We start from the raw sequence: 8,939 nt of genomic DNA, 5'->3' as shown, positions 1-8,939 counted from the left end.
CTGGTTTTTGTCCTGTTGCAGTGATGCGTGTCTGTGTTTTAGTGTAACTGGGTGAGGGCTGTAAGATGGGTAAAAGTTGGTAATGCAACACTTACAGGGGAGGTGGTGGTGAAATTATTTAGTGGTTTTGAGAATCTGAGTTGCTTGCTCTCAAGTATTCACCTGCTAGTTTTGAAAGAAAACAATTTCTGCTCATTTTAATGCCTGTGCATTCTTAGTACTTTTAAAGAGAAGGGACATAGTCTTTTCTTACTTTTCATTCATTAAAATCTTACTTGTAATTGTGGAAGAGTGATTGAATCATTAACAGATTGGGGCTACTCCAGTACAGCTGAATAGCTACAACTCTACACATTTTCTGCAAATCCATCCACAGGAATCCTAATAAATGAGGCTGTATCTAAAAATCTCTGATTCCTGACTGTAAAGGGAACAAACCCAACTGTCAGTCAATAGACACAGAAAAGCAATATTGACAAAAGCAAGGCATTAAGCAGAAGCAAATTTCAGAATTTGTCCTGTAGAGAAATGTGGATGCTCATGTGAGTAAAGGGGTTTCTAGCTCAGAGAGGCTGATGACAAGGGGGGGACACATGCCTTGGAAAAAGAGCAGTGCAGACATCTGGAACCCAGGAATGGGATCCAAACTGGGCAAGAAAACTGAGTCTGAATGAGTTTTGATACCTCAATACTTGAGGCTATGGACTGGTGCTGGTAGGGAGCACCTGCAGGCATTTATGTAAGAATCTGTTATGCTGAGTAATTAAATAAAAACTCAGTGTTTATTCCTAGCACATTTCAGTTAGACTTTATCTCATACTGTTATTTTGGAAATACTGTAATGCTAAACCATGCTTGAAGTTGTTTTATACTTAAAAACACAACCCCCCTCAAAAATACTTGATGGCAGTGCATTACCTAAATTTACTCTTGTGTTAAGCATTTTAAATTTGCTTTATTGCAGCTTCACTGCAGTTTTATTTTTAGTTAGTTCCTAGTGAGAATAAATAAATAGAAGGCCATATCCAAGATTTCTACATAGGTTATTTTAGACATATTTTTTTCCTTTGCTGCATGTAATAACTCCTAAGTAATGTTGTAGGTACTGCAGAAATAAATAGTGCATGTTTAATTTTAGAGGAACTACATAAATATGGCAAAATAACTAGAAAGCAGCAGAGGAAAAAAGGTTGCTGGGTCAGATGTTGAAGGCAGAGTAGGGGAGACACTGGGGCTGAGCAGGGAGGCAAAGGCCAACAGCTCACCAAAACAGGGCTTGTAGGCCATGCCTTTAAACCATTTTTTTGGACCTAGGTGGTCCAGGCAGAAGCTGGGCTGAGCCTAATTCCCTGCTCTGGAGGAATGCTGAGCTGCTGTAGGGCATCCTGCAGGCTGTTCTGCTAATCCTGCTTTCTGAGAGGAGCAAACATTTTGCAGACATGCCAAACTTAGCTATGTAAATCTCCTCTCAGGAAAGCAAATACCCACAGCAACCATGTATTTAGATTCCCAGTCTGAAACCTCCAACACCACTCTTTTTTTTTTAAATTTCATTTTAATTTAGGCAATCATCATATTGCAAATGGAAGCTATTAAATTTTTGCACAACATGAGCATCTAAGATTGAAGTTTCTTCTGATCTGTCCCAGCTGCAGACAAAAAGCCAATCCTTACTGGGAGATCATTTTCTAAGCTCCTGTCAGTGAAGCAAATAATGCAAAGGGTTGAGTAACCCTGTCTGAGGAGTTCCTAGAGGAAGTATTGGGAATCTGGAGAGCCTCACTTGCTTTAAAATGGTCATTTCACTGCACAGACCTCCTGACATATGTGGAGTAGTATCAGCTTGAAATGTAGTGTCAGAATTTTCCAGGCTTTCTTTTTGTGTGTGCACTGCTTTTGTGTCACTCCTATATAATATTTTTGCTTGGCACCATGTGGTTTTTATACTTCTGCAAATGCTTTTTGAATGTCTGTTCTCAGTGCTTTTTTTGAGTTTTTTTTTTCTTGTAATAAACTAACATCTGCATGCCAAAACTCTATTATTGAGGTCAAGCCTATTCTACTGGTCACTTTATGGGAATTTGTGAAAAAGAGTCTGTTGCAAGTCCAACAAAGAATTTGTGATTATACTGTGATTATATTCTTGTTCAAAAACTATTGCAACTTTCTTGATGACATTGGTCTAAATTTTTCTTACAGATGACTCAGGGTTTTGCTGTAAAACTTGTACAGATCTAATTGGTTAATTTACAAACTGTTCTTCTGGAATAAACTGGAATCACTTGGCCTTTGGGGCTTTATGCTGGGGAAATGATTTACATTTCTGTTTGTAGGGCTTCAGATTAGAGGGTGTGCTGAACTTCAGTAGATGTGGAAATAGTTTTTTGAATGCTTTACTATGTGTTACAATACAGCAGTGGGAAGCTACTCACAGCTTCTGTAAGAAATGAAAGAAAGAGGTTTTCCATAGTGAGATTCATTGTCTTTTACAAACCCATGAGCTGAAAATTTCTGTCTCTGCAGTGCCTGACTGGAGCAGGGGCACAGATTGCCATTTCACACTAAAAGACTTGCATTTAGATGGCTGAGGGTGTGGGGATTCCTCTCTGCCTCTGCTGTTCCTGGGTGGAAGGAGGATTTCAATTGCAAAGGAAGAACAATGCTCAACAGGATGAAGAAGGGTAACATTAGGGCCTAGAGTATATTCTGGACTGATTATTGAAAGCCACAGGGATAAAATTCTGGTGATTTTACTAAGGTAGTGTTCTCCTTTTAAGGCTGGCTAATTTCAGCTGAGCCTAAGGAGGTCACCTTCTAGCTAGAAAGTGTCTGTGGAAGGGAAATGGTGCCCTGAAGTGGAGGGAAAAGATTGTTACCTTGAATGAAAGTGTGCAATAAGTAGGACTAGGAATGCCCCACAACTGACTCCAGACTTTGATGTGTGCAGCAGACAGAAGAAGCTGAGCCAAGGTTTGCTCAGGGCAGGCACAGGTTTGAGAGGTAAACCAGGATTTAACAATGATGAAGATGGAACACCAGTGCCCCTCACTTTCTTCTGTCACAGCATGATGAAGTCTGCACTTCTATAGTCTGTTCTTTCTGTGATTTAAAATCAGCTTCCTCCACCTCCCCTCCCTCCTCTCTGCTGTCAGCAGTAGCATTTTCCAGATCCCTTCCCAGGGCTTAAATCACATTATGAGCCTGAGCAGTCCTGGCTCTCGGGCCCTGGATGGAGATGCTGTACAGTAGTCTGTTTTATTTACAGGAATGTGTCTGTAATGAGAAATGCCCTCTAGAATTTCCCTCAAAGAATAGCCTGGCTGTTGATGTGTCCTGTTCTCTGGGAGACCCACAGACAAGGCATATGGATTTTTCACTGCCTTGAGAGAAAAATATTCCTGTGAATGTAAATTTTCTTCTGAAGTTCTTAGGTATATTGGGATCTGTGGTCATTTTGTGTGGTTTGGAGAGCTGCTCTGCTCTTTGCCCTCTGGAGGAGGGGGTTGTGATTCATAGTGGTTCTCTGGGAGAAATAGCAATGTGTGATTTATAATGGTATTCAGCACACAACAATTATTTCCCAAGTGCTCATTTCAGAAAAAAAAACCCAAGAAGTGCAGGGGGATGCTTATGCTGCCTGATAGGTTCAAGACAGCCTCCATCATGCCCAAAATACTCTGTGGGTACTGGTGGGAAGATCTGGAAGATCCATGTGGCTTTTCACTGCAAATTTTGACAGAGGCAGCCTATAAGCAGTGCAAGAGTCCTTGGGAAAAGCTGCAACCCTTTATGCACCCTCCTGAAAGGACTGGGCTTCCCCCTGCCATACCCTCCCTCACTGTGGGGAGTGCCTGTGAAATTCAGAATCACAGCATCTGTGCCCTAGCAGTGGGTTTGGGCTGGCCTTTGCTTGTGCAAGCTGCAGCTCTTGCTCAGGTCAGACAAAACCAGTGGAGGAGCAGGCCCATAACTCCTGAGCACTCTGAATGTTCTGTGAGTTCAGAATCTATCTCCTCCTGCATTTGGGTAAAACCAAGTGTCTACTTAGGTCCCAGAGTGGTCTTGGCATAGCTTTGCATCTGACTGCCAGATCAAATGGTTCGAGGCCTCTGGACACTGCTTGGGTGTAGGAAGAGCTGTTGCACACTGATGACTTGGTGTTGATCAGCAATTCCCTTCATCTTGCATTTCTGATAAGATCTCTTTCTCTCTTCACTTAATCCCCTTCCCTTGGTGTGTGAGCTGGTGTCAGAAATGAAATGTATAGGTGCCCTTTACTCTGCCTCCTTCCTGTAAGCTCAGTTGGTGCCAATGCCTTGTCTGAGAGAAACAGACCCCTTGGGGTGAATAAATACCTTTTTAATAAAGGAAAAAAATACTTTACTCTCCCTGGTGCCAAAGGGCTTTGCTTACAACAGCAGCAGGCAGTCCCTGCCTGATTCTCTGCCAGCACCTCCTTAGCCCAGGGTTTCCTAGAGGGGAGCTTTTGGCTTCAGTGATGTATTACTTGCAAAAATAAGGAATTGTGGCCTTTACTGACTAGGCGTAGCAAGTCTCTCTTGTTAAGAATATTTCATTAAAACTTTATCCCTGTGTGCTGCAAACTGCTCCTGTCATAACAGTGTCCAGATGTGCATTTAAAGTTGTCTGTATCCATTGGTTTTGATAACCTCCTTTGGCAACTTACCCTCTGTGCTGCACACTATTCATTATCATGAGAAGTTCTGCTTGAGTGCCTGGGTCTCTCCTGGTTTTTCCTTTTTTTTGGTCTGGATTTTTTTTTTTTAGGAGAGGCTCAATAAACTCCAACTTATTCCATGCTGGTGAAGGCTTTAGAGTTACAGTTCTCTGGTTGCAAATAAGTTGAAATAAACCCCAGTCATTTTGCCTTATCTCCCTGGTGAAACTCTGTCTGCAGGAGCTGAATTCATCCTCTTGTTTCTGCTGCTTTAGCGTTGTTCCCCCTGCCTTTTCCATTCAATGCACCCCAGCCTCCCAGCACAGCACAGCTCTTCTTTCCCATGCTTTGATTGAAACTTCCTCCCATTTCAGTTGTGCTTTATCAAGAGAACTTTGTCCTGGGCAGTAAAGGAAAGCTGCAGCTCCTCCATGCTGCCCTGTGGAGCCCATGCTGGGAATTCTTGTTCCCATACAATACCAGCCTTCCCAAGGCAGGCAGTGGCAATGGCAGGCACATGTCATCCTCACCCTGGCAGGCAGTGGCATCTCTGGGGCTGGGATGATTGTTCCTGCACCCTCTGGACCCATTTGCATTCATACATACACTGGGAAATTGTAAGGATTTCATGAGAGCTATAACTAATAATGCTTCTCAGGAGGCGCTTCCGGGAGGGACAATGTTCTTTCCGATTTGGGAGGTTTGCATTTTGTCTTTTTTGCTTGCAAATACTTTACATCAGTCTTGCATTTTTGTGTTTTTTTGTTCTGCTGAGAAGGCATATTTTGAATTCTCAGCAGGATTTTTCTTTATGGCACTCTAGAGTCACAGCCGCAGATAAAATAAACGTTGAATCTTCAGTTTTTAAGTTATCAGCAATCTTTGGTAGCTTATTTTCCTTTTCTCCCTAATGATGTACAAATCTATAAAAGGGACTTTTCCTGATTTTTCACTTACAGTCTTTCAGCAGTGGCTGCTGCTACTTTTGACTGCTTGCTTCATCCTTGCATGTGAGAGTTTTCTGTGAGGGTATTGGTTTGAATGACCTGGATGTTGACATCCCTTGGTACTGACAGAGCTGACTGTACAACCACAATCTGTCTCAGTAATGACACGTATCAGTTTCAGGAGAGTCCTTAAATTGGGCAATTTTTGTGTCATCCTGTCACCTCACATTTGTGGCTTGCAGCTGTGCTAAGGGGAGTTAAGTTCACATGCTTTTCTTCATCCTTGTGTATTTGTAGAAGTGGTTTCTGGATGTTCTTGTCTTACTCTGCTTCTCTGATTAAGTCTTCCTCTTGAAAATCTATTTATGATGCAAGTGATACTCTCTTGCATGTGTTCTTGAATATTTTTCCATCATTAATTTTCAGTTTTATCCAATACCAGGCCTATTGCTGAAAATTCAATGCCTAGAGATGTAAAATAAGTGAATGTGAAGATTTCAGTAGTAACTTTTGGCATAAATCCATTAATTGACCCTTTTTTAAATTTTCCCTGGCAAGAAAAGATGACATTAGGTAGGAGTAGAATGAAGGAGTTATGGTTCTGGCTTACTGGATGCATGGAAGAGAAGGATTTCAGAACTTCCCAGATTTCATTATTCTCTAGTCTATCATTTGTCATTCCAAATGGATCAGCATCCTGTCAATGATGCAGTTTTGTTTTGTTATTGCAGGAACAGCATGAGTCAATATGAGTTCAAGCAGATAAGCAGCACTTGAGTAATGTCAGCAGGCAGAAACAGCAAGTGCTGCTTGTGCCAGTCCAAGGCTTGGCTGAAGACCTGCTCAGTGCTGCTGGGTCCAGCCTCTTGCTGTCCTGAAAGACAGACTGACCCTTTTCAGTGCTACTTGAGATGCTGCCAATTTCCAAAAATGACCAAAGTGCTGACTTCTATCAAAATATTGTCATCATCAGAAAAGAACTGTTGTTAGCAATGGAAAGATTACAACTTTATTTCCTTTATTTCTGACTGCAGTGGAATTAACAAAAATTGACAAAAAAAGTCATTTTTGTTTTCCGATTATTTCAGTATAACCATTGCATAATACTCTAAAATTTCCCCTGGAGTAAATGGTGCTGTGCTGTTGCTGTGAGGCAAATGTCTCATATTCTGGAGTGAACCTTTGAGTATCCAGTACAGGAGAGCCCCAAAAACCTCATGGAGCAGGGAGGAGGAAAACAGGGAAGAGAAATCCTTGGGTTGCCCATACTTATGGCCTCTACCTTCTGTATGCCTTACAAAATGGTAAACTCTGTGCATCCTTTTTTCTAAATGACAAAAGAATCTGACCCTTTAATCCTCTTTCTCTAATTGCCTTACATCTGTACCTTGCTTGATTTCAGTCTTAATGTAGCAAAGCTTTTTAAGCATGTTAAATAGTTTTCCTTAATCAAATCTTTGGGTTCTAATTCAAATATCCCCAGAGGCCTTCCTTTTCTGGTTTGGACTGTGTTTCCACATTTCCAGACAGAAGAAGCAAAACATGGTAACATTTTTGCCTCCTTGGCGTGACTCACTCCACTTCTTATCAGTTTTTGAAAGCAGTTGGGCTCTTTTTCTCTGAATAGTGGCAATAAAATTTGTCTGATCTGTAGGTACAGTCAGGACAGAGCTTTCCATCAGGCTCAGGGGCTGCTGCTCACGCTGCTGGGTGTGCTCCAGGGTGAGCAGCTGTGTCCCCCTGCCCACCCTCACTGCTGGGGGGCTCCCCAGTGCTCCTAAGATTTGCACCCATCCACACACAAGAATCCCAGACAGGATGCACAGGACTCCTGGCACTTGCAAACAGTTCTTGTATTGTCTCTGCACTAAGCAACATCTCCCCCATCTTCATCTCTGTCTTCTCTGCTGAGGCTGCAGGGCAGAGATCCCTTCTCTCTTTTCAAAGATGATTGTGGTTTTGGCTGAGCCCTGCAGGCTTCTGCACAATACAGAGTAGTATTTGGTCTAATTTAGTTAACTGTTATTATTGTCTTGATGTAATGCAGTCTATGCTGAAATTTTTGTGTTGAAATTGCCAAAAAACCCAGTGGTACTGAAAAGCAGCCCCATACCTGTTTAGAAGGGCAGTTCAGGCAATGTTGAAGAGTGTGTCATGATGTGCAGCATATTCCTTCTAGGGTAAAGCTGGATAATTTATATGCCTATAGAACTCCCTCTATGAGAGTCTGTGTGCTTTTAAAGGGAGATTTATCATTCTGCTCAGGTTTTATACAATTGTATGGGTGTTGTCCAGGTTTAAAATTTTATTGGTCATCTTCATTGTGACAGAAAATTGAGTTTTGCTTTTATTGGTTTATAATGGTGGCTGGTATATGTCATACCACTCACAGTAAAAAAAAAAAACTAAACAGAAGAAAACAACCAAAAGACAAAGTCTACTTTAAAGCAGGAGACTCTGCTGTATTTCATATTTCCACTGCCCCAAGGAAACAGCTTAACATTGCTCTACTGCTTTTGAGAGAAAAATGTTCTGGCTGGATTTGGGACTGAGGTGGACTGCTATGTCCCTATTTCACATTAAAGAAGCTAAAATGTAGGGAAGAGCTGCTTCTATGCTTGTCACAAATCTGTGGCAGAGAGCCATGGGTTATGAGGTGCAGATGAATACTGAGAAAGTTTCTCTCTAATAAAAGGTGTGGAACCAATTTCACCACCTCTCTGTCCATGGAATGGCCAGTGGGCATACAAGACAAAAGACACCCTGAGATATTTGATACAGATAAAAAAAGCACCAGAAGTGACAATGGCATGGAAGACATGCCCTACATCTGAGGGACATGGTCCATACCTAGATTTGCAGACTGCAGCTCCAGAAAGTAATTCTTATTTTCCCCTCTTGTTCAGATTCCCTTGTTCACCTTGAGTCCTGTTTCAGCTTGTGCTGGTTGAGAGCAAATCCTGGCTGAAGGCCACAGGGCAGGTTTCATACTTCACCTCCCCAGCTATTGGCCTCTGGGGCTGAAAGGAAAGGGTGGCTTTTTCCCACTACTATCTCTTTTCTAGAATGCAGCTGGCACTCTGGAAGCCAGGCAGGCTTGGGTTATCCATACCTTTATGGTACTTAACATGTCAGCTCTGCATCTCAGCTGGAAATTTGAAGTGTAACTGTGATATTATCATAATCATCACAGGTAAATGGGCAAAGGATTTTTGGCTCAGTAGAGGTTTCCTCTTCAGTTTGGCCACTGCCATCCCCTGTGTGTGTTCTGTTGCCATAATCTTGACTGAGCATGTCACAAGTGCCCAGAGTTT

Source organism: Agelaius phoeniceus, chromosome 11, assembly GCF_051311805.1.
Source record: "Agelaius phoeniceus isolate bAgePho1 chromosome 11, bAgePho1.hap1, whole genome shotgun sequence".
In the NCBI taxonomy this organism is placed as follows: Eukaryota; Metazoa; Chordata; class Aves; order Passeriformes; family Icteridae; genus Agelaius; species Agelaius phoeniceus.
Note: the sequence above shows the minus strand (reverse complement) of the source record.